The sequence below is a fragment of the Dermacentor andersoni genome, chromosome 2, assembly GCF_023375885.2.
Source record: "Dermacentor andersoni chromosome 2, qqDerAnde1_hic_scaffold, whole genome shotgun sequence".
In the NCBI taxonomy this organism is placed as follows: Eukaryota; Metazoa; Arthropoda; class Arachnida; order Ixodida; family Ixodidae; genus Dermacentor; species Dermacentor andersoni.
Window position 1 is genome coordinate 227,777,455 of NC_092815.1, and position 25,813 is coordinate 227,803,267.

The window sequence follows — 25,813 nt, forward strand, 5'->3', positions numbered from 1 at the left end:
CTCAAATTTCTCTTTTGCAGCAGCCTCAAACATTCAGAACGGTTAAAAACCCTGTTTTATGCGAAGAAAGAGCTACTTTTAATGAAAAACAGTTGCACAATACTCATAGTTCTATTACTGAATAGTTTTGATCCTGTTTTCATCCGAGTCTCCATTCGGAGACACTGTGACTTACTCAATCTTTTTTACCACGCCGGCGACCCATAGCCACTGTGCGAAAACTTAAAACCACCGACACTTTTTGGACTTCTTGGGCAATCTAGTTCACCGTCGAAGAATTAAACTGTGTTTTTCAGTGTTCCTTTTAGTTTTAAGTGGTGGCATTTTTTAAATGCACAAATCGTCGTACGCACTGTTTCGTCATGAAGGTGGTAAATGCTCACATTTCCGGACCATGAAACGAACAACGTCAGTCTGGCAATTATGTCGCTTCCTCGAATGGTTGTCCAGATACGAGAGATTCCTAGTTTGGTCCCAGAACAACAGAATTTTGTTTGGGCGAAGTTGACCTGCAGAAGCAGTACAGACTGTTTTCTGTTTTTGTATTTGAGAATTTTGTCTGTGCTGCAATTTAGCATTTTCTTTTAATGTCCAACCTGAATAGCTCATTTTGAGTCACCATCCTTGCTCTAAACATGATGCGATTGTGTGAGGTAGGATGCAAAGGACCACTGGCCCCAGCAAGTCCAGTTGCCGTTTCCTTAGCAAAGCAAGTATGAGAAGTGTGTGGTAGAAACCAGGGCCACTGCTGGAAATGCGATGTTTTTCTGTGCATCGCAGCTCAGGATCACTTCTTCAAATATCACAACCTGTCAACCAGTCGATGCACCACTCACACAACCCTGAATAGATAATGCCCCTTCTTCCTTTAAAGTGGCATAGTGAACTTGCGATAGAAAGTATTGAGTCACGATGTCTCCATATGAGGACGCGATTGACTTTGCAAAATAATATTCCTAGAGAGGGGAATTTTTTTTTCGAACTCTGGACACCTGAAACATTCATACCTGCAAGCTCCAAAAATGTCCTGGCAGAATACCATCATTCGTGACTGAAGGGGGTACAGTTCAGTATAGTAGCCATGAAAATGGCTACAAATGCTAAGTATGTGTTAACAATGACATTTTGTAAATACCAAATAAGGTTATCTCCTCAAAATAAGCCAACATAACGCAAATAATTTCCATCTTATTTCATGCCTGCAACTTCTTGTAAACTTTCATTATATATATACTCACAAAAGTGACCTGTTCATCTGTAGCAGTTGCTGGCCTTATGAAGACAAGTCCCTTTGTCAAAACGATGGCTTCAGCGAGAATCCTTGTTCAATTACCATGTATCTATTCTTGTCTAGGTAGCACTTTAGAGACAGAACAATTGCTATGGCCACGTCCCCACCCCATTCACAAGTTGTTACCATGTAAGTCTACTAAACCTTGTGTTGAACTCAAACATTTTTTCAATAAACAGATTTAAGTTCTGCACTCCCTCTTACCAGGTAAAATTAACATGCAGCACCATCCATAAATAGGTTTCAGCCTATTTTTTAGTAGTACCACATTTAAAATGTGTAGCACACCTGCAAACACCAATGGCAAGTGACAAAGTTGGGTAAAATATTGCATACTAAAAATAATGAAATTATTGTGGGAATTATCACACTTCCAGGTTCTTTGTGCACACAAAAGAAGCTATCTGTTGTCAAGTTACACAGTATCGTAGTACTATGCATGCAAAGTGCAGCGAAATCAGGTAGTTTCCATTTCTTCATAAGGTAACATTAAAATACATCGCAGTTGCTCATACTGAGCTTTGTGGCCACAGAGGTGATGCACTCAGACTCGCAAAGCTGGTGCACAGTAGCATAGAAACAGAAAACATACATGGGTGTTCTGACAGCACCTACAAAGATGGAGAAGTTGCTTGGGCTGCATGACCAAATGGCATTGTCTGACTTCACAAAAAGTGATGTAACAGCCCCTCCCATTTTTTTATCTCCCTCCCTCAATGGAGATTAAAATAATTTAATAGTGTCATTTCAGAAAATAAGTAGGGGTGCTCAAATAATGAAATTTTCTTACTGCATATACATATGTTTGGGGAAAGCAACCTCCAAATACTGAATCAAATTTAAAATGTTTCTAAAGTTGCTGAAATATAAAGTAAGTGTAGAGTGCTAGTTGTAAAAAATGAAGTGTGTTGGCATTATTTACATGGCTTGTTTACAGGCACATATAAATGCATATTATGCTGTTTGCAAAATAGATGTCCAGTCAACTGAGGAGCGCATAAATGAGAAGCAACTACTTTTAGTTATCGTGGTATGCTATGGCAATGACAGTAATGAAAAAAAGAAATTTGGAATAGCACATCTGGAGCCACGCAAAATGTTGAGTTTGTTCAAGGAGAAAAGTGTAATACTAAAGCACTGCACATTGTTTTAAAATGATTGATACATCATGCAAGTGGCCAAATAATAAATTGTTTTGCCAAAATCAAACAACTGTGACCCCTGTGTTTGCTCAAGAACTAGCGCTCATGTATAGCAACCACAGCCTCTTTTCAGCAGACTTATTCAGAATAGTCCTCAGTTCCTACCTCTTCTCTTCTTTGAGGCCACAATAAATGTTATTCTTTACATAATCAAAATAAATTATTATTCCATAATTTTTAATAATCAATTCATAAATCAAATACAAATCAAACAGCAAATACTATTCAATTCAATATTTGTGATCTGAAACATCCACACACCACTAAAAACAAGGGGACACTGCTTCTGCAAAAGTGTGCTCCAACTCATCTTAATTCTTTTACACTCTAAGAAAATGACTCCTTACGGATTGCATAAGCATGAAGCAATTCAGATGTTCACTCACAGAGATTCATTCAAAATATTTTTCTGACATTTGGAATAACATTCCAACTGAAAGGTTTTGCTTGCCTGCTACATTAAATTTTTTTCACTCATTTCGCTTTACTTTTGAGGAGCACAAACAAAGAAGTGGCAAGATAACCTCTGGTAGTTCTAACAAAATTAAGAAAAGCAATGAGAACTACCATCGAAGTGCTTTGTATGTGGATAGTCTATTCAATCTATAGATGTCTGAACTCAAGACCATTTCTAAAAAGCTGCATATATTAACCAACAACACATTTCAGTTCTACAAAAGTTCAGTGACTGCAACCTTTATCACTGCCTCCCATAAGTGGCCAGCTGTGTAAAAACAATGACTATAAACCTTTCCCCAAGAAATCCTTTACTAAAAACAATGTAATAGTCAATTTATGCAAACTACTGTTGCTTATTCAATCAGTTATGCACAACAATCTAGGAGAGAAGGGCAGAGTTCTTAAATTAAAAGAAGCATTGCTTTTCATCATGACAATGCCAGATCCCACAATATCTGAGGGAAGATAGCTTGTGCTTGAGTGGGATGTGTTGGTTGACAGTCCCTCCCTCCTCACATACGGTGGAACCCTCAGACCACTTCGTCAACATGAAAAATTTCTCAACACCTGAGGACATTTAAGTGGATTTATCTGTTTCTTCCAGTAAACTTCTCCAAGATTTATCAAAAAAGGAATTGTGCAGTTGCTAAGCAAGTGGCAAAGAATGCAAGAAATGAATATCACCATACATTTGAATAATTTGTTAAGCGTGGTTTTATGCATGGCAATTTCCAAGACTACGTTATATTTTGTTTTAAAATATAACCATTAATATTATATACAGTATAATATTAATATTAGTATATAACTATTAAAAGATAAGCAAGGTATCATCAAATATCATCAAAAATCTCGAAGATATAGTAAAAGCAGCGGAAGCATTCTATACTGACCTGTACAATACCCAGAGGAGTCGGGATACCTCAATTAGAAACAGTAATGAACGGGATACAGGAACTTCTCCTATAACTAGCGATGAGGTCAGAAGGGCCTTGCAAGACATGAAACGAGGAAGAGTGGCAGGAGAAGATGGAATAACAGTTTATTTAATCAAACATGGAGGAGACATAATGCTTAAAAAACTGGCGGCTCTTTATACGAAGTGTCTATCGATCGCAAGGGTCCCAGAAAACTGGAAGAATGCAAGCATTATACTAATCCACAAAAAGGGAGACATTAAATAACTGAAAAATTATAGGCCCATCAGCTTACTCCCAGTATTATATAAAATATTCACCAAAATTGTCTCCAATAGAATAAGGGCAACACTGAACTTCATTCAACTAAGGTAACAGGCTGGCTTCAGGAAGGAATACTCTACAATGGATCACATCCGTGTCATTAATCAGGTAATCGAGAAATCCACAGAGTACAGTAAGCCTCTCTATATGGCTTTCATAGATTATGAAAAGGCATTTGATTCACTAGAGATACCAGCAGTCATAGATGCACTACGCAATCAAGGAGTACAGACCGCTAATGTACCTTAATTCTACACAAGTAGGAAGATACCTATAAAGAATGGGTTCAGACAGGGAGATGCAATCTCTCCAATGCTATTCACTGCATGCTTAGAAGAAGTATTCAAGCTATTAAACTGGGAAGGCTTAGGAGTAAAGAACGATGGCGAATATCTCAGCAACCTTCGGTTTGCCGATGACATTGCTCTATTCAGCAACAATGCAGACGAGTTACAACAAATGATTGAGGACCTTAACAGAGAGTGTAAGAGTGGGGTTGAAGATTAATATGCAGAAGACAAAGATAATGATAAATAGCCGGGCAAAGGAACAAGAGTTCAGGATCGCCAGTTGTCCTCTACAGTCTGTGAAGGAGTACGTTTACCTAAGTCAATTAATCACAGGGAACCCTGACCATGAGAAGGAAATTCACAGAAGAATAAAAATGGTTGGATCGCATACGGCAGACATCCTGAGCTCCTGACTGGGAGCTTACCATTATCATTGAAAAGAAAGGTGTACAATCAGCACATTTTACCGGTGCTGACATGTGGGGCAGAAACTTGGACACTGACAAAGAAGCTTGATTGAGAAAAAGTTAAGGACCATGCAAAGAGTGATAGAACGAAGAATGTTAGGCGTAACGTTAAAGGGGAGAAAGAAAGAGAGCGGTTTGGATCAGAGAGCAAACGGCTGATATTCTAATTGACATTAAGAGAAAGAAATGGAGCTGGGCAGTCCATGCAATGCATAGGTTAGATAACCGGTGGACCATTAGGGTTACAAAATGGGTACCAAGAGAAGAAAAACGCAATCGAGGACAACAAAAGACTAGGTGGAGCGATGAAATTAGGAAATTTGCGGGCGCTAGCTGAAATCGGTTGGCGCAGGACAGGGGTAATTGGAGATCACAGGGAGAGGCCTTCGTCCTGCAGTGGACATAAAACAGGTTGATGATCACGATGTTGATTTTAAAGATGCAGTATTTAAGGCAGATACACGTCTCTAAATGTATCTTTAAATTATTCTCCTGGTCTTTTAACTAATTTGCTAATTTGAGAGGCCCAATATTCTTACTTCTATTTTTCCTATGCTCTAACAGTGGTACATTCACACATGCATTGACAACCCTCACTGCAGCATATTTGCCACATTAAGGTACACACAAAAATATTGCACAAAAGTATTGGTGAAGCAGGCTTCAAGCACTCCGGCAACTTGCAAAAATAAGTTTAATAGCTTGGGTCCAAATAGAACCCATATCAGATATTAAGCTGATAAGAACAGACACTGCACTTTGACCCTTGCTGGCCATGTCTACGTTTGCATCACCCTCTCTTTGTCGGCATTCTAAATCTACGAAACGTAACTAGTGAGTTTGAAAGGCATATCTACTTGGGAACAAATTCTGAGGATGGCACCAGTTTCGAGATATGCGGCATCAAACTTGCCGTAAAAATTCACTTTTGTTCCACTTACTTCTTATAAAAACTGTTCTATGCATTGACGCACAAAGGTAACTGGAACATCAATGCATTTCATTGGACATTTGAAAATTCATATCTCAAAACTGGGCTAGTCCTGATAATGTGTTCCAAGTGGATACGCATTGCAATCTCACCAGCTGCAATTTGTCAATTGAAATAGGTGCCATAAAGTAACAAACCAGAAGTTAATTAGAATAAAATTAATTATTCAGTTAGGCATTCTTATTTCTTGTGGAAGTAATTCCCACTTTATCAAGTAGTTTAGATCAAGGGTTAGAATTGTGCTATCTACCACATGAAATTAAAAAAAAAATTGGTGCAGCTAAAAAAGAACACCCTGTATACTGTAGGATTCGTCGGACGGTCCTACCGCTGTCGACCAGATGTAGGAGTCGTCGGACTATCTCGCCGCTGCCACCATTTGAAGGAGATGAAGGTCGTAGACAGGAACTCGGTGAACAGGATTTATTTACATATTAACAGTTTAAGCAGGATACATTGGCTGTCTAGCGCGACTCCCATATGGAGCCCCCAAAACTAACATACAGCAAACAGTTTACGAGCACACAGCTCACTAGTACATTTCTAGTATGACAGAGCACTCAGCTCCCGACAACGAGCACGACACGAGCACACTCTAGCAGCCGGCAAACGCTGCTTATAAGCTCTCCGCTTGACGTCATAGTTCGACGTCATCGTTCGGCGTGGAGGGAGCAGGAATGGTCGGGAATGTTCGTCCAATCATTGTAAACTTGCCGCCGCCCCGCAGTATGGCTCACACACACTAATGCACTCAAGTTCGAGCCCATACACACGAAGGCTCCGGAGTCGACGACTGAGGGCTTCGTAGAACTGTGCTCCGTCTCGGGTGGCACGGCGGAGTACCACATTCTTGAGCTGACCGCGCGCCACGTGGCTGCCGGTCATCCGCAGTTCTCGGAAGGGCTCCCTGTCTGGTGGGCTTGGAACACGTGCAGCGGGCTGAAAGCTGGCACGTTGCCACCCCGTACGGCCATTCCTAACAATACGTAGTGTTAAGTTTTCTACAATATGCACACGTTGACACACACACTCATCTTGTGTGCTTCTGCTATGTCTGTTTCACGTTATGAGAAATAGGATTTGAGTCAAATTATAATTTTTGCAGGCCAAGCTACATAGTAGCAGTGGACATCAGAATTTGTGGAATAATTGCCAATAGGTTAAATAATTATCAAAGTTTTGCAAAGTCTTCCAGTTAATATGCTTATGTGCTGACAGAAAATGGTGTAATGAAAACTGCTCATTGGAAGAGCAATGTATTTTGTTTCAAATTTTGAGCTTATTTCAAGAAAGTAGTGTGTTTAATAAGGCACAGAAGTTCCAGCAATGGTTATTCCTCAACTACCGAACGTATTCAAATCTACACTTTCATGTTAACATGCCTCCTAACATGACTGCTTAAATTTAGTTATTAGTCACTTAATTTAGTTAGGTAGCACAACTTCTGATGTCTGCCACTCCTATAAAGGTTGGTTAGCAAAAATTAGTTTGTCTGTAATCTCCCAATTTTAATAGTAATCAAAGAGACTTGTAACAACCACAAAGTACACACGCATGCACACACATTAAAAACAAGAAATGCATAGTGCATTTGTTCACATTGTTACTAACGGCCCAAATTTAATGAGCTAGCATTATTATTGTAGTGAAGGTCTACACATTGAAGTAAATGAAACAGCACAAAAGACTGGACATATAGTGTAAACAATAGGCACAGTGCTGTCATATGCAAATATGTCTTGTCTATTGCACTGTTCAATTCCCTTCAGCATGCACTAACTAGCCCAGCTCAGCATACTGCTAAAGTGTGCACTGATTTCTAGCCACAGTTTTTGACCTTGCATTGCATGCAAAGTATTCCATCATTTAATCTGTGAATTGTAAGAAGTGCTGCCTCACTAATTCACTGATGCATTACCCGAGAGGCATGTTCTGGACATCATTTATACTTCATTGCTAAATGGAAAATGTTACCATCCAAAGCCTACACTTTCATTTCTATCTCATTAACAGAGTAGAACTTAACTAGTGTATCAGAATATTTTAAGGGAGGCTTCAAAGCAGGTGATGAGCGATCCTCCAACTGACAAACAGTACTATCAGCACAAGTGCTTTCGAGTGGAGAAGAACAATAACAAACTTTTTAGAGCATAGTACACAAATGTATGGGACACCATTAGGGCTGATAAAATTTTAAAATTATTTTTTATTGTGCATTTTCTCGAAGCTATACCCCAGGCACAGTACTAAACTCCAAGTCAAAAGGTGTCAGATAATTTTCCGTTAAAATTATATTTCTAGTGGGAGCACTAAAATGACAGTAGGGATTGAGGCACATAGAGATGCCTATAGTCGAAAACCTGTTGTTATAATGGGATGAACAGATGTACATATCAAGAAGGAAGTTATTTTTTCATTAAAAACAGTCGTGGGACATATTCAGAGCCCATTTGTGACTCAAATTTATAATACAAACATTATTTACCTCTTTCACTGACTTTGCAATCGGAAGGTGACCGGCTGCTTTGCATAGTGTGCTAGGTGCTTACTTGCACCAACGACAGTGGCAAGCGCAGTCATGTAACACTAAGCTAGGGTTCATAAAAATTGGTTGCCCTCCGCGTATCTCGGAACATCTCTACTACACCGTTTTCCTTGCATCAGTGCTTCCGCGTCGCCAACGGAGTGGGCGTTTGCTGCGCATAACGTTCTAGACGCAAAAAAAAAAAAAAAGATTTGTCGTGCCCGTCAACAAAGCCAAGGAAGCGATATGTCACCCATGATTATGATCTCTAATGGCATCCCCTTGGAAACGAAGCGATGATACATAGTCCGCGAGGGCCTTATATATGGGTCCCGTAATGACCAATGCGCTTTAGTAAGTTTCACCTCAGTACATGAATGTATTACAGTGAAGTTGGCGTGAAAGAAATATAAATACCGGCAAATGGAGACCTCAGGAGAGCATCTATTAAAATAAAGTGGGCGGCGAAGGATCTTTATACCAAGCACGGAAGGGCCAGCGGAAAGATCAAAGGTGGAACCGTAGGTTGGCATTTCGGCGAGCCCTGAACCCACAGACCAACCCAGGTTCCAGCTGTGGCGTCACCGTTGCCCTTTTGGTGTCCTGGAGGCGCAGCCCGAACGCACTAAATATACACGCTGTTAATGCTTAGTACTTGCGCAAATTCTCACCTACCTTCACCGCAATGCACTCTGTATGCTTCTCTGTATTACAGGACTGTTTTACAGTAAAGCCTACTACAGCCTATTCGCTCATAATGGAACGCATATAGGACCCTCGCCGAGACGCGAGGCAGGGGGCGTATGCACAGTTCACTAACATGATACAGAATCCAGAAAACGGATGGCAGGGCTAGACACAGCTAGAGTTCGAAAAGTCAGGAAAGAAATTGGGCTGAACATAGCCAAGAATTTTGAACTTCGCCCCTGCGACCATCTCTTGAACTCCACCGCAATGCACTAGCGTAACTCAATTGGCTGCAATATTAAAAATGGTATCTCGAAAGAACGTCAGAATTTCAACAAGTGCTTTAATCCTAATCAAAACACTGCTATAATGCAGCAAAGATGTTAGGAAGTGCCATAAATGCGCATGTTAATAAAACGGCGCGTGCCCTCTCAATGTTGCTAATGGAAAGTTGGAATTGGGGCCGCCTTCTGAATTTCTTTTAATATGCTGCCCATTTAGTTACACTGGTACATAGCGGTGAAGTTGGAAAGATGGTCGCACGGGGAATGTCCAAAATTCCAGGACATGGGACAACTTATTACTTTCAGCAAGTCGTCAATGAGGCAGGACAAATATGGCAGGATAAAAACACAACATGGTGAAAAAGAAGCGGCAAATCTGATCATTGCCACTCGCCTGCGCACTGTACAGTGCAAATAAAGATTATTATATGATTTATTCAATGAACACAAATCAATACATCAAAAACAACGTCTGAGTCAGCGGTTGCAGCCACAACAGCTCCATCTCTAGGGGCAATACGAGTAGGACATGGTCATGCACTCATGGAAGAAAACCCAAGAATAAAACAAACTTGACAGGACAAGTTATTCGCTTGGTTTAATTAATAATGAAGTATTCGGTGGCGGCGGAAACATCCATGTGGCTGAACCCGAGGTTTGAAGCTCCAAATGAAGGGAAAACAAAGTTTGCGAAAGGCAATTCTACGGCGGCATGACTCCTTCCTTTGTGTGCGCTGTACATGAATTCCTGATGATGTTCATTCTTTAATATTTTTCCAGCAGCCCAATTAAACGTTCGGCGCTTTAGTGTCATCGCGAAATTTGCTTGGCCGCCTGCACCATCATATGCTCATGGTAATTCTTCGTGGTATTGATCATCGAATCACCACAATACAAAATGGCGAGGGCGAAGACGAACTACCGCCAAAACGCGAGTTTCTATGTAGAAGGGATGAAGGGAGCGCGAAAAGAAAAAAAAAAGACACGTAACATAAGACATATAGCATGATGAAAAACATTTAATAACAGAGAAAAAGTGAAAATAAACGCAGTTCGAAACGTATACTTGTACATAGAATCTGGTTAGTCGTTCGCACACCGTCGATTTTGCATGGCGGGGAATCCGCAAATTTAGTTATTTGTGGTCACGAGTTCCATTTTCTAAGCTGCAACAATGATGACAGGCACGCGCTTCACGACGCGCGCGCTCGGCGCTAACGCGACACGCGCGCGCGCAATGTTGTTGGGTTGCGCTGCGACACTGTTGCGCACGAGAACGGTAGAGTGATGCATTCTCATACATAAATTCATAATTAAGATAAATGTATTTGCGCCGCATGCGGTGACGTTCAAAATATTTTTGACAGCTTACACATTCATATTGCAAGTGATTATTGACATCAAGGTCGCGTGACCCTAGCGCATTCCTCTACTTTCACTATGCCATGATGTTACCCTAAAGTTGCGCCATGGTTGCGCTTTCATAGTGCAGTGATCGTTGAGCGAGCTAGGCTGTTGGTCATCCTGTCCTCCTCGACGACGTCAACGCAATCGTGAAACATCTCGTTTTCTTCTGTTGAACCACTATCATACGGTTCTTTTTGTAATTCTTAGTGTAGTTTTGTGCAACCTCCTTTCAGTATTTAAGTCATATTTGCTGTGTTTTTCTGTTGTCAGATTTTCAGTGTAGCAGCGGTTTTTTGATGCGAAACATTCTAGTTTGAGATTTAACGCACTTCTGGCCGCATTTATTTCAGGTTTTATTGATCTTAGATAATTTTTGCTTAGTGTGTAGCATTCAGTATTGACTGATAAGTCTTGAATAGCTTGCTTGTGCTCTCCTGGTCACCATGACTCGAGCTTTGTTGGTTGGCGATTCGATGGTGAAATACGTCGGTCAGTATTTTCCGTCGCGCCGTGACCTGGCTGTTGAGGTCAGCGCGCACAGGGGGGCAAAGATTGAGCACTTGCTTCCAATGATTGTCAACAAGCTAGGAAGCTTTGACGTTGTCATTGTGCACGTCGGCACTAACAACACTGTTGAACGTGTGGACGTGTACATAGACAAGTACCGTCGCTTAGCTCGTGACATAATTGCAAGCAATCCCATGGCGCAGGTTGCGTTTTCTGCCATTCTCCCTCGCGGGCAGAATGAGTACCGCACGCGCGAAGCACAGTCGCCTAAGTTGCGCCGCATGAACGAAAGGTACAAAGAGGTGAACGCCGCGCTGCAGGAGCTGTGTCAGGAGCAGGACATCCACTTCATGGGTGGCTTGGTTGAAGATTGGGCAAGCTGCCTTGCCAGGGATGGTGTGCACCCGAGCCGCCACAGAAACCGGCTGTTGGCAGACTACTTCTACAGGGAGGCCCGCATCCTGGCTGCCACTGTGGAGAGGGGCCGAATCCTGCACAACTACAAGGACAGGCAGTCGCCATCTTACTGGAGTGGCTGGGCAGAACCACCTGCAGCACCTGCCTTTAGCAGTGCCGACTTTCCTCCCCTTGAAGCTAACTTTATTTCTCCTGCAGCAAGCAAGCCATCGTGGGTGAAGCCAAGAACACCGGCGCAGGTGACCAGCCGTGCTTCCTTGCAGGCGTGCAACACCGACCAGCTTCCTTGTGCCCTTCAGGGTCCTGGCTTTGCTCTCGTTGGCGGTGTTCGCGTTTGCCGCAAGGGCAGCAAGACCTGGTGCACCTGGGACAGCCTGCCTTCACCCATGACCCATGGTTCAAGGGTACCGAGAAGGGGAAAGGAAGAGGTGAGGCTTCAAGGCCATGTTCCTTCTGCTAAGCCAGTGAGCATCAGCCAAGGTGCTAGCACCACTTGTTTCAGGGTCGTGGGAGGAGTCATACAGGCAAGTCCTTCTCCTCACTTATCCACAGAGAGCGTGGCTGAGGCAGGACACGTTTCCCATGGTGGTGAGTGGACTCTGGTGACATCAAGGAGGAACCGCAGAAAGGCTGCGGCACTGTGCAAGCAAAGACAAGGCACCGGCCAAGCAGTAGGCAGGCGGCGCAGAGTACTTGCTGACACAGCTGCCAAGCCCTTGCAGGGAGTTGCACCTTTGCCTGCAGTAGTAAGGCGGGCAAAGCAGCAATTCAGTATACCCGCTTCTATTGCAGCCTCAGGTGCAAACATGCAAGGGCAAGCCACAACCCCACACAACAGTGCCCATGACAGCTGTTTGACAAGCAAGCAGCAGCAAAGCTGTTTGCAGGCCACTACAGTAAACTTTGCAGCTGTCTTGTGTGGTGTTGTGGTCGAGGTTGCTGGCTGCAAAAGCCGTAAAAGTGTGCCTGACAGAGCTATTTGTACTTCAGAAAGGGCCAAGTCCAATGCCGGAAAGCGGTACAGCAGTCGTCAGTTAGCCTTGTCTTCTAAATCTAGTTCTGACAGTGATAAGGCTGTCTCCATACAGAAATGTGGCATTACGACTGACAGTTCTGTTCAGGCTGTGCTCAATGCAGGTCCAAGTAAGCATTCGGCAGCCTTGATGCCAGGCTGCAGTGTTGCCATCTCTGATGCCGCAGCTTCTGTCAAGACATGCGCAAGTAATTCTGATGTACTACTTGGAGCAGGAGCAAAACGAATTTTTTTAAACAGCACATTTGACAATTTTGTTTCTTTTAAGGAATGCTTTGATGCCTGGTGCAAGGAAGGGAAACATGTAGTTTCTGTGAGCAGGTCAAATAAGAACCCCTTTGCAGCAGACAGTAAAGATTATGAATTTCTCAGAATCACTTATCGGTGTATTCATGGCAGTCCTGCTAGGCAGCGGGGAATTGGAAAGCGCCCTAACCAGAGATATAATAGCACTAACTGCGAAATGTCTTTCACTTGTCCTTTGTAAAGAACCGGCGTTGCACTACAGAATAAGCCAGCTAAATGACAAACATAACCATAGCCTTGATCTGTATAACATCTATCCTCAGAAAAGGCTTCTAAGCAGTACAGAAAAGGCAGAACTGTATGACCTAGTCAAGTGCAATGTCGCTCCAAAAGATTTTAAGAACTTGGTTAGGCAGAAAACAGAAAAGACATTAACAACGAAAGATGTCTACAACTATAAAATGGAATATTCTATTCCTATTCGAACTCAAGAGGCACATGGTGAAATGTTGATTCATTAAATAGAAAGCTTAATTGAGAAGAATCCCGACTGGCTTATTCACTATGAAAAGAATAATGAAAACAACCTCCAGCTTATCTTAATTCAAACTAGCCACATGCGTGAAATGTTTGAAAAGTATCCTGAGGTAATATTTGTTGACGGCACTTATAAAGTTAACAGGAAAAATTATGTCTTGTACTCAATTCTTGTCGAAGATGGTCGTGGTCATGGAAGATGTGTTTGCTACGCATTTGTGCGGAATGAAACTACAGCAGTTGTTCGGCCCATGTTTGAGAAATTTGTAGACTTTAACCCATTTGTTATAGCAGCCTGCAAAGTAGTAATGATAGACAAAGACATGAATGAGCTTCGCATTTTAAGTTCTCTCCTTCCAAATAGTACAATATTGCTGTGCACATGGCATGTGCTGAATTGTTTCCATGGAAATGTTGATGAGAAGGCAAAGGCTCAACGCAAACTACTTCTTCCAATTTTGAAAGAACCAGTCTATTCTCAAACTCTACAGGAGTACTATGATAAGCTGCCACACCTAATGCAAATTGCTCCCAAAGACTTTGTCGCATACTACATGCAACAGTGGCATTCGTGTAGACAGATATGGGTGCATGCTTACAGGAAAGAACTTCCAACTTTAGGCAATAACACAAATAACCGCATTGAAAGTCATAATCAGAAGCTGAAAAGTTTTCTTAAACCATCGTTGCATTTAGTTGAAGCTGTAGCAGAACTGGTTAACTATGTTAATAATGACAGCATATCTCTGGAGTTTGCCCAACTAAAAGAAATTAAACTTAACCTTAATGTAACTTGCATAGACGAATTTCAGATGGAACTGTCTCATAGCTGCACTGTCGAGGCCAAAGATAAAATACTTGAACAGTATGAAAAACTAAAGACAGCAAATTACCAGGTTAGCCAAAGCAGTAATTCATATTCTGTCGCATTAGGAAGCAAGGAGTACAATGTAGCACAAAGCTTCGACAGCTGTACATGCACTTTCCATGGTCAGTATGGCTTGCCATGTGCACATATTATGGCGGCTCGCTCATTTTCGGGAAGGGAATTGTTTGATAAAGCATGCATTCCACAGAGGTGGCGTAAGGAACATTTTCTTGACCATAGCTGCATGACTTCGAGCACAGGATCCAGGCACGTACCCAGGATCTTTTTTCGGGGGGGGCCCACCACCTCCATCATCATCATCATCATCATGATCATCATCATCATGAGCCTGTTTTATGTGCACTGCAGGACGAAGGCCTCTCCCTGCGATCTCCAATTACCCCTGTCCTGCGCCAACTGATTCCAACTAGCGCCCGCGAATTTCCTAATTTCATCGCTCGACCTAGTGTTTTGTCGTCCTCGATTGCGTTTCCCTTCTCTTGGAACCCATTCTGTAACCCTAATTGTCCAACGGTTATCTAACCGGCGCATTACATGACCTGCCCAGCTACATTTCTTCCTCTTGATTTCAATTTGAATATCGTCTATACCCGTTCGCTCTCTGATCCAAAGCGCTATCTTTCTCTCTCTTAACGTTGTGCCTAGCAATCTTCGTTCGATCGCTCCTTGCGCTGTCCTTAACTTGCTCTCAAGTCTCTGCCCCATATGTCAGCACTGGCAAACTGCACTGATTGCACACGTTACTTTTCAATAATAATGGTAAGTTTCCAGTCAGGAGCTGGCAATGTCTGCCGTATGGGATCCAACCTATTTTTATTCTTCTGTGAATTTCCTTCTCATGATCAGGGTTCCCTGTGATTGATTGACCTAGGTAAACGTACTCCTTCACAGTCTCTAGTGGCCGACTGGCGATCCTGATCTCTTGTTCCTTTGCCCGGCTATTTATCATTATCTTCATCTTCTGCATAATAATATTCAACCCCACTCTTACACTCTCTCTGTTAAGGTCTCCAATCATTTGTTGTAACCCGTCTGCATTGTTGTTGAATAGAACAATGTCATCGGCAAACCGAAGGTTGCTGAGATATTTGCCGTCTATCTTTATTCCTAAGCCTTCCCAGTTTAATAGCTTGAATTCTTCTAAGCACGCAGTGAATAGCTTTGGAGAAATTGTTTCCCTGTCTGACTACTTTCTCTATAGGTATCTCCCCTGCTTTTCTTGTATAGAATTAAGGTAGCTGTAGACCCTCTGTAGATATTCTTCCGCGAAGGACGAGTCAGTAAGACGAGAAACTATTTACAGATTATATTTACAACAACGGTTGCAGCGCTGACCGGTTAGATTCACAGCGCGAGCCCAGTTCGTTCTTCCTGCTCTTTTCTGGAGTGATGGCGCCTACGCGCATCGTTCAAACAAACAAATACCACACGCATGTAGCAATACTTTCCAAGCTTTTTACGTAAGCGTTCTGTACTCCTTGATTACGTAGTGCCTCTATGACTGCTGGTATCTCTACTGAATCAAATGCATTTTCGTAAACTATATAAGCCACATAGAGAGGCTTATTGTACTCGGCAGATTTCGCGATAACCTGATCGATGACATGGATGTGATCCATTGTAAAGTGTCTCTTCCTGAAGCCACCCTGTTCCCTTGGTTGATAAAATCCAGTGTTGCCATTATTCTTTTGGATAATATTTTGGTAAATATTTTATATAATAGTGGGAGCAAGATAATGGTCCTATAATTTTTCAATTCTTTAACGTCTCCATTTTTGTGGATTAGTATGTCTGCATTCTTCCAGTTTTCTGGGACCCTTGCAATCAATAGACACTTCGTATAAAGAGCCGTCAGTTTTCCAAGCATTATGTCTCCTCCATCTTTGATTAAATCGACTGTTATTTCACCTTTTCCCCTTGCTCTTCATCGTTTCATGTCTTGCAGGGCCCTTCTGACTTCATGGCTAGTTATAGGAGAGTTTCTGGATCCTGTTCATTACTGTTTCTAAGTGAGGTATCGTGACTCCTCTGGGTACTGTATACAGGTCAGCTTAGAATTTTTGCGCTGCTTTTACTATATCTTCGAGATTGCTGATGATATTATCCTTCTTATCTTTTAGTGCATACATCATGGTTTATCCTATGCCAGGTTTCTTTTTTACTGATTTCAGGCTGCGTTCATTTTTTACGGCTTCTTCAGTCTTTCTCTTGTTATAGTTTCGAATATCAGTTATTTTCGCCTTGTTGATCAGTTTTGACAGTTCCGCGAATTGCGTAACGCTGTGCGGCCGCCAGTCCCATACAACCGCGTAGAGCGCAGGACTCTGCGACTCTAGACGTACTGCGCTCACCGCGATAGGTTAGAAAAACACCCACATAAGCACAGCAGAGAAGTGGCTACGTGAGGCGGTTCGACCGATAACTGTGGAAGCGTCATTCAAAACAAGTGATTGTTTTCCACTTCTGGCGGCCTTTTCTCTACTTCCTTTTTAAATAAAAAATGTTGATGCATAAATATTCTCATAAACAACGGTTAACTTTTTTTATTATTCGCTTTTGCTTGCAGTTTAGTTGTTGCCTTGGCTCTCTGCCTTAGTAGATCGCTTCATTTCTCAACTCCTTGCGATTTTTTGTTTCCAGTTGCCAATTTCGCACGAAAAGTGCTATACAATTAGGGAAAAACAGACGAGGTAACGGGCGACAGTCATCTTGCTTATGGGTTTAAGGGTTATTGCAGGGTTTCATGATGGACGCTCTTGCACATTATTTCATTTCCCACCTTATCTAACCCATATCACGTGTATATGTTTCCGGGCATCTGCCAGCGTCGCGGCGAGCCGTAACTCGAGGAAATAATGAAGCAAAGGGAAAAGTTAAACGCAATTGGCGTTTTCTCCGGCCGCAACTCGTTCCATGAGAGTACAGACCAGCTGAGTAACAGCCGCATCCCTCTTCTGGTCCCAGGATCAGCCTAAACAAAGAAGGTCAATTGAACTAACAAAAGCAACAGCTATGCGCGTGACGGTTGAATAGATGGTGACAACTGAACGCATCTCGAGTTAATCGCACGGGTGCGGAATCTATTAGAAAACTGTCCTTCACATTACAAGAGATGCCGATAACTACCGCCATCTAAAAGGAGTGAAAAAGGCAGCATAATGCTGACCAATGAACAGCTGCCGAGTATCAACATTGATCTGGCGGCGCTTTAGGAATGTGTTGGGAGTGGTGGCGTAGGTGGGGAGGGGGGGGGGGGTATGCCACTTGATTTCGGGGGGGGGGGCCCGGGCCCCCCCGGGCGCCCCCCTGGGTACGTGCCTGACAGGATCTAAAGTAACAAGCAGCGTTCAACCATTACCTTCCATTAAACTTGACACTCCTCAGCAAAAGTACTGTTATGCCTACGAGACACTTTGTAATATGTCAGAAGCTGTAGCGAACGTCCTGGCAAATTGCAGCACTCAGGAATTAATGGAAAAGCTAGCTTCATGTGAGGCTTTTTTCAGAAATTTGAACACATTCACACAAAATCAAGTTCCTGTAACATTGCAAACAAAAATTAACCAAACACAGCCTACCGTTCAAGCGAGCCCTGCTAATGTAGTAGGCAAAACAGTGAATACAAAGCTTATTATTCCTGTGGTTAAGGCGAGAAGAGGGCGCCCTAAAAAGGTAAAAGCTGTCAAGCGTGTGTTCCAACCACAGCAGAGCAGAATAACCCTTGCTACTATCAAAGCTGACATGTTGCAAATTTACAAAAGTTATTCACTTACTGAAGACGACTTAAATGCTCTGATGCGAGGTGGCTCACTGTCGGATAGTGTAATTAACATCGCCCAGTATCTAACAAAAAGAAAGTTTCCCAATGTGCAAGGTTTCCAAGATGTTCTATTAGGCCAAAGGCTACGTTTCTCTCAGGTCACTGGTATGTTTGTTCAAATTTTGCATGTTCGGAATCCAGATCATTAGCTTACAGTTACCAACATAGGCGCTTCCCAAGATGAAATCTTTGTCTATGATTCCATAGATCAAGACACTCCTCCTGATGCCATTAAACAGGTTTGTCATATTTTAAAATCGCCATCTCCAACCATAACTTTCTTGACGAAACCGGCACAGAATCAGGGCACCACACTTGACTGCGGTTTGTTTGCCATAGCTAATATGTATTACATAGCATCAGGAAAAGACCCATCACAATTAAATATTAATCAGTTCATGTTACGGAGCCACTTGCTTAAATGTCTACAAAAAGGAACCATAGATGATTTTCCAGTAACGAATACCTTAACTGTTCATGTGCGACAAAGAAATACCACATACAATTTGCATTGTCTCTGCAGGCAGCCAGCAGACACAACAGTAGGCAAAACTATAAACTGTGGAGCATGTTCTAAAATTTACCATGTACATTGTCTTGGAAAATGGGCAGAAAATTTGAATGGGAAAGTAGCTCTATGTTCCAAGGCATGCCTAGATATTGTAAAAGAAAAAATGAGAGCTAAAGCAGTTAACTAAATGAATCTGAGGTGATGCTGGAGGAATACAATACTACTTCTCCATTCAAGATCCCAAGCTTTTGTTGTATGCATTTTTTTTTAATTAAGGGAGACACATTCATTGAGAGAAGAGTGCATAAAGTTCATGTTTCTTTGTTTAAGCGTTTTTTAATGTGTTTTGCGCTCCACCATTTTAGTGGGACTGACAACCAACTAAAATGTGTCATAAGATCTTGGTGTAAGATACGAATGTTCTTATATGGGGAGAATTCAACAGGATGTTTGAAGTTTAAGTACTAGTTGCAAAAAATTTTTTTTAATATGCACTGAGAGTTGCCAAAAGCTGCATGCCACAGCACTTGACTGTCAAGCTCTGAACCTGCATTGCAGTCCCAGCATGTGACCAAATTAACAAAGTGTTGATACACATAAGGCAGCTGTCATTAACTGTAACATACTTATATTTAATAATGTCGATATAGGTCATAGGCATTTGCACTTTCTTTCTTTTCATGTATTTAGCGATGCAAGCACTGTTCAAATTTGCAATCAGTGCTGCTCTCATGGCGACGAGTGGACCTTCAGCACTGTGGCATTCCTCTTTGCACGGTGGTGTGCATGGGTGCTTTTGTATGTTAGTGAGTGAATCTCCCCAGGTTCTGTTGTCTCCCTTTGGGATACAAAATGGGGCTGTTGTGAAGGTGCACCAAGCACTGCTAGAAGAGCACTATTGGCATTTCCTACCGCTTGTTACCATCGGAAGTAATAGCGTGTGATGTTTCATTTTCAAAACATTGATTTGGAAATAGCCTGAACAGTCCGACAGAAAATACGAAAGCATGCTGACAGTAATAACCAAACAACTTGGGACGCATGAACCGCATGGATTGCTTTGATAAAAAAATTACAGTTTCTTTTGGGCAGGCTACACTTGGCTTCTCCCTCAGCAGCATACAATTACTATTGTGCTTGCCGCTGTTTCCAGTGGTACATAATAATGATTGGACCTAAAAATTACCATTAAAGAGAAGTGTTCCAATATGTTTTCAGCATTACTGCAGCAGGATTGGGCACTCAAAACTTTGTTACATACAAGAAAATAGGCATCATAACAGGTGGTTGTCAGTCCCTTCAAAAGCTTTAGTTGCAAGACAATTGCTTTATGTGGTAGAATTGCCTGTATATTTTGCATATGGTGACATCAACTAGTGTAAATTCAGCTTTTTTCCATTGTTTATCATTTTTCTGCATTTTGTTAGTTTACATAACGAAAAAGATATGTCCAGAGTGTCTTTCCACAGCAGGTAGGAAAGCTGTTAATCTAGAACAGCATATCAATGATGGCTTTGCAATCTTTAGTAGGGAAGTGCACGTCTTAGTTTGTTGACGTGTCCTGTGCTGCTTCATCTGCTGCACATTTAATTTTCATTATGGTGTGTTTAATCCTCTTATGCAGACACAAAAGTTGTGCCATTTTGCTTCGTACCTGCATTTCGTTTTGTCAGTGTTTCCATACTCTTGACAGAAGCCTTGCACTAGTCCAACAGTCAAAAAGAGTATGAGCTGTGGTTGTGCTCCTGTGTAGCTTGATTGCATGAGGTGATTTTGGTCTTGCACATAATTCACAGTATTTTAGCTCTAGTGTACCAGGTCAGGTCACATTAATACCTGTGTTGCACTTAGCTCCAATTAATGGCATAAATGGCTAAGGTACATTTCTTATTGCCATTACTTTTAGAGCGTGACCACATGTGTATACGTAACATTGCAGACCAGCCAACCAACCTCAGAATTTGAATATACTTCAGTCGTAGCTAACAAATGCTAAAATTTTGGGAAATATAGTAAACACTTCTATTACTTAAATATTCAGTGCTCTTAAAAAAATTAGGACTTTATTCTGTGAGATAGAGTGATCCAGCATGTGTGCCCTTCAGTCACTGCTAGAATTATCTGCCCCATATGCAGCTGACTTCTATTAATTCTACCCTGACAGGACCAACGAAAGAAGCCAGTGGAAAGTGCCACACGACTAGTTGCATTGCACTTTCGTGTTTTGCAGGCTTTCTTTCAGGCTTGGAAAAAAACTTATATTATGTAGCATATATTTGCAGCAGAAAGCTGGATTGTAGATTTTTCAGGATGGTCTACAATTTTCTCATTGACACTCTTGCTGTGAATATTTCATGAAGTTGAGTAATTAATGAATTAAGTAATTAACCAATATACAAAAAAAGTTTTTTGACTTGCTCCAAGCAACAGCAAACATTACCTTGGTTCTGACCAGCTATGTGGCACTTCTTTTAAGCTTCGGCACAAGTTGTGTGGGACACATGGTATACATTTTAAATTAATTATGCTTTAAACTGTGAAATCAAATATAGAATACTTGTAGTGACAAAAACTGTAAAGAAGCTCTAAATATCGGGAATTTCACTACAAAATTGTATAAACTGGAAGGTATAATAGTGTCACACATGAGGTCAGTGTAGCAAGCTTGAAATTGGAATTTAAAAAAAAATTGCTTTTATTGGCTAAAACTGCAAGAAATGTCACAAAACGGCATTAGTAAGTACACTTCAAAGAGAGTTTCCTTTCTCCAAAACATTCTTTATTGTGCCTGGAAGCATGCTTGCAAAATGTGTAGGGCCCCAAGTTGAAGCAGAATGGTGCCTGTAGTTCTGAAGGTGTCAAAATGGAGACAGTGCAAATAATGACTTTTAGAGCGCTACTTTGAACCGTAACGGTTTTTTTTTTGTCATCGAAGCATGCCACTGAAAGTAAAGCATCAGGAGCAAGTTATGCAGGCATGCGTTTGATCACTTAGCCCTTTAACCCTCAATCCGGTGCTCTATGCACCATGGAAGTTGTACCAATATTGCCAATGAAGAGTCACTTGTTGAGCCCATTCTGCGCTGCTCCCATTGCCAAAGACAACTTACTGTTGGCAATGAGGGAAAGCTGCCCTTTTCTGTAATTTTTGTGTTATTCCTAACCAAAAACGAATTGAGAAATGTATGTTAAGGATCACAATGAGAGAAAAAGAATTCCAACTAAAAAAATTTTCAGGAAATTTGTTTTTTCTGCAATAATTTAGGGGGTTAAAAGGTCGAGTTATCAAAAATCATTACATTGTTAATGGCATTAATATTTATAACTAATAAATCTACTTGTATATGCAGGTAGCATGCAAATGACATTTGCAGTTAACATGTGAGTACTTGATGCCATTAAATTTGCCTGTGAAACCGTGGGATAACCTTTTAAGTTCCATATTCTTCCTAATGAACGAAAGATCTGCACATATTTAATCTTGCTGAATTATTATTGGTATTTTCTCAGCTTCAGAAACAAATATTGCTAATTTTTGTTTTACACAAAACTGCTTAATTTGTTGAGAAAAGGCTTTTCTTCAAAATGCAAGGTTTCAATAAAACTGCCTAACCATCCTATACTGAAAGCATTATAAACAGCTCTAAAATTGTATAACCATGCAAGCTCAGCCTCACAACCTGAAGTAAATACCCTTTCATTATTATTTTACATTACAATAAAAAGCACAGTTATATCTCCTGTGCTTTCTTTGCCATGGACAAAATTTGTTTTTAGGGAACAACTTGGAAGAATGTGTGACTTGAACAAGCTGAACATGTGCACATTCGGCTTGACAAAGTTATCCAAGAAAGCGATACAGCACAAAACCGACAAGGGACAAGTGACAGGCATAGATGCAAACATTGTATCAGATTGTGCTTGTGTGCAGCCCTTGTCAGCGTGTTGTGCTGTCACCTCATTATGAATTACCAACTAGTTCATTCATATGCCTTTTTATTTCTTTAAATTCTATAGTGACCCTGATATATGTTTGGCCATTGAAAAAACAACTTGTTTTATATGCAGCACTGCGATAGTGAATGTAAGTAGAAGCACACTGTGTAAACAGGATCTATTTTGTATAGAAACATAAGATAAATTGCACCAATATTGCACTGAGTAAGGTTGTTTTGACCAGGAACAAAAGAATCATATTTTGATTTTGTAATATAGCTTGCAAACACTTGCATTTCTGTTGCACTACTGCATATCTCTCGGCGGAGCCTGACCGCTACAGAGCGCGTTCTCGGGTGGCGGATAGAGAAACGTTCCATGTTATGAATGCCATATAAGTTCATTTCATGGGGCAGGCATTTATGCCCGCGGACCAACAGGCATTTCTATACCGTATTTATTTGAATATAAGGCGAGGTTTCCCCCTAGAATCCTTAGCTTTGAAGTTTCCGCCCGGCTTATATGAATTTTGCTTTTCATTATTTGTGTAGCTTCACGGCAGTGCGAATGTCGCCTTATAGTGTAGCTTTGCCACAGCGCTGCCGTGAAGCTACACCTTAAGGCAGAATTTGCGCTGCCGTGAAGCCACACCTAAAGGCAAAATCTCGCACTCCAAGTCCTGAGGCTCCCTTCTCCCCCATTTTGTGGTTGCTATATTGCACTTTGGCTGGGTTAGTAACAGTATTTCAGGCGATACACGCCATGTCTAAATAATTCGTTGGCTACTCTATATCGCCGTATATTAGTGTGCATACTTAAGTTTTGTTCCTGGGTCCCCCAACTGTGCCCTTACCTTGTAATCGTGACCATATTGTAATTGAATAAATACGGTATTTCATGATGGCATGCAAATTATTTGGTGACGGATACCATATGCTCTCATTAGTCTAAAGCATATCCTTGCATTCATGTTGTACAGTGATTATTTTTTGCAAAATTTCACTCTTCTTTCCTTTCTTTGTCCAGTGAGGAATGAAAACCCACCACTTTAAGGTGCCATGAAAGAGTAGCTGCTGCTTCAATCTTCAAGAGGTCTGCCAAATACAGCTATGCATTTGCACTGAGAAAATGTTACTTAGCTCTTTCAGATTGTTCAAATAAAGTGGTTTATCAACAGAACTGTGCCAGGGGCTTTCCTCTTTCCACTTTCTTTGGCATTTACACGTATGTATTGTAGCATTGAGAAAGCAAACAGCAGGCAGGGTTCATACAGAACATCTGACACAAAATTCAAGGAGGGGAAACATTGAAAAGTAGTGAAATCTTGAAGCTAAGCAGCTGCCAAGTTTGACACGCTTCAAGCCTTTTTGATCACTTTTCAAAAAGTTTCCAATTGTAATGATGTAAAATGCCGTTTGGCATGACAGCAGTGTCAACATTCAGCTCAACATATTCGAGTTAATGACAATGACTCAAAGTTATTTTCCACCAGTATTTCAAGAGAATAAGGCTCGTAAATGGTGACATGATGGCTGTTGTGTGAACAAAACAAAATGGTAGCACGATATGGTCACACGACTTGGTTGTGTGTAGCTCCAGGATAGCAATGGCGATTAAATAAGCCTGTCAGTGGCTGTGGACAAGCCACATTGCAATTTTTTTGTGATGCACTAAAAAGAAAATGCAGTTGACTTCCATTGATTCGACGCTGAAGGGACCAATGAAATTAGTTAAATTATCCAGCAAGCCGAATTCCACAAGAGGTAGAAATGCCCCCAAAGCAGATAATTTGTTTGGAAAATATTTGCCCCTTTATGGGCTCAAAAGTAGAAATTGAACAGACACCCAAACATTTTAGCAAAAAAGACTAACATCTGAACAGACGGTCTCATTCGATACTTCACTAATGCCTGGAATGACTAAGTTGTTGCAATTAGGTTTGTCGAGATCCTTGGTTTTACACAAAACTGGAATGGAGGCTAGCTAGTGCTCTGGCTCGTGAAGCCTTTTCAATAACTCGGACATCTTGAATACTCTAGCACCAACTCCTGCTAGCTTGTGCTTCATGGTCAATATGTCTCTTTCAATTTAATTTAGGCTCTCTAAGACTGTTTCCATAATACAGTGATCATGGCAGGTCCCAAACTAGTCATGCACACCTCATTTTGCCAGTAGTTTGCTTGTTTTCTTTTGGAGCTCAGACTTGTCAATGTAATATTGTTACAGTGGGAAAAGAGGACAAGGTCGATTTTATGCTAGAGCTAGGACATCCTGAACGTGGGAGACATACGACTCGGCAGCAGTTTAGGCACACGTGGCGAGTTGTTGCTTGGCAGCTAGTTGTCGCCCGGTCGGATTACCAAAAACTTCGGACAGCTTTTCTTTGAACAAGTCCCAGCTGGTTAGCTCTTCCTCGTGTGTGTAAAACCACGTTCGCAGTGTTCCGTAAAGGTAGAACACGACATTGGCCAGCATTATGGTCGGATCCCACCTGTTCACCTTGCTGACGCGCCCATGCATCTTCAACCATTCTTCTACGTCAACACCACCGAGGCCGGTGAACTTGCCGGGGTCTTGCGGCTGAGGTAGAGCAACGTACTGGGTATGTGTAGTTGGCACTGCTGCTGCAGATGCGCTGCCTTCCACTGAAAGCACGGTCGCAGGCTGGGCGAGACGTCCGCTGCAGAGCTCCGTGGCAAAGATGCGTACCCCGCATTTCCACCAAAATGTCACAGGTATGAAACTATTTACACGGTGTATTTACAAGGTGCATATAAACAGCAGCCGAGAATCCCGAGAGGCTGTTGCCACTTCGTTGTCTTCACCATCGACGACCTTGTCCTCTTTTCCCACCGTAACATGTTATGCCTTTCGGGCTATGCAACACTCCGACTAACTTTGAGCGTATGATGGACTCATTACTCCAAGGATTCAAGTGGTCGACTTGTGTCTGCTACCTAGATGATGTTATGGTGTTCTCGCCCTCATTCAGCACACACAATGAGCGTCTTTCAGCTGTACTTGCCGTCTTTCGCAAGGCCGGTCTACAGCTCAACTCCAAGAAATGTAACTTT

General features: G+C 41.7%; 1 long non-coding RNA gene and 1 pseudogene across 2 annotated transcripts in view; one reads left to right on the top strand and one right to left on the bottom strand.

The window, feature by feature from the left end:
• LOC126539971 (uncharacterized) overlaps positions 1 to 23,918 on the top strand; it is a 37,009-nt gene extending 13,091 nt beyond the window's left edge. The window contains exons 2-3 of one of the 2 annotated variants that reach the window (XR_011892928.1): positions 22,154 to 22,184; positions 23,766 to 23,918. This is a non-coding gene — a long non-coding RNA (uncharacterized lncRNA). The remainder of the gene's footprint in view (positions 1 to 22,153; positions 22,185 to 23,765) is intronic. The other variant, XR_011892929.1, reaches the window with a different exon arrangement.
• On the bottom strand, positions 5,546 to 5,727 carry LOC126540016 (U2 spliceosomal RNA; annotated as a pseudogene).
• Positions 23,919 to 25,813: the final 1,895 nt, after the last annotated feature.